The sequence below is a fragment of the Penaeus monodon genome, chromosome 29, assembly GCF_015228065.2.
Source record: "Penaeus monodon isolate SGIC_2016 chromosome 29, NSTDA_Pmon_1, whole genome shotgun sequence".
Taxonomy (NCBI): domain Eukaryota; kingdom Metazoa; phylum Arthropoda; class Malacostraca; order Decapoda; family Penaeidae; genus Penaeus; species Penaeus monodon.
This window is the reverse complement of record NC_051414.1, coordinates 28530789-28531564: the sequence shown is the minus strand read 5'-3', so window position 1 is coordinate 28531564 and position 776 is coordinate 28530789.

The following is a 776-nucleotide window of genomic DNA, read 5'->3' as shown; positions in this document are numbered from 1 at the left end:
TATGTGATATATAAAAAAGCGAGTTTCAACCTTGAGACCCAAGATGTTCTGGGCTCGTGGCATTCTCAAGAAAAAAATGTCACAAAATGCTACAAAAAGCTTTAAAAATATCACGGGGCGTTAAATGAAAGCTCACTGCAACGGGCTAATTCTGCAAATAGTCCTTTCGTCAAGTGTACTTCGAGAAATACGTTAATGAACGATATCCTTTACTTCAAAATAACACCACTTTAAAACAAGAAGAAAATTATGTAAAATAGCCCTTTTTTGCTGGTTCCTAATGTACAGTAGCTTTCACTTCCCGTCCAGTTTGAGGGACTGTGGATCTTCGTTCCGTTTCGTCAGGTCAGGTCAGTCTGATTATTTTTATTTTTAATTACATGTCTGTGAGGGAATAGCAAATACCACACGTTCAAGGCAAGACAAAAAAAAAGAATCACATTTAATTTTTTTTAAGAACAGACAGAAGCTAAATTGTCAGTATTTATTCTACAGGTCTAAACGGGGAGACTTGAGATTTACGAGGAAATATATTTTATAATGAGGTCCTTTGTCCTTCCGTCGCTGTTAGTGTCTCAAGGAATCATTCCAAGGGCGACGTCGCAAGGGGTAAACGAGGATGCAGTCGTAAGGAGGACTCAGTGTCGTTGTCTAATATGAAAATGCCAAGTCGTAGTCGGAGATGGAAACATACAGTCTGTGAATACATTTGCGAAGTAAAGAAGTGTCTGGAGTAATTCAGTTACACAATCTAAATTCAGTATTTTAGTACGATG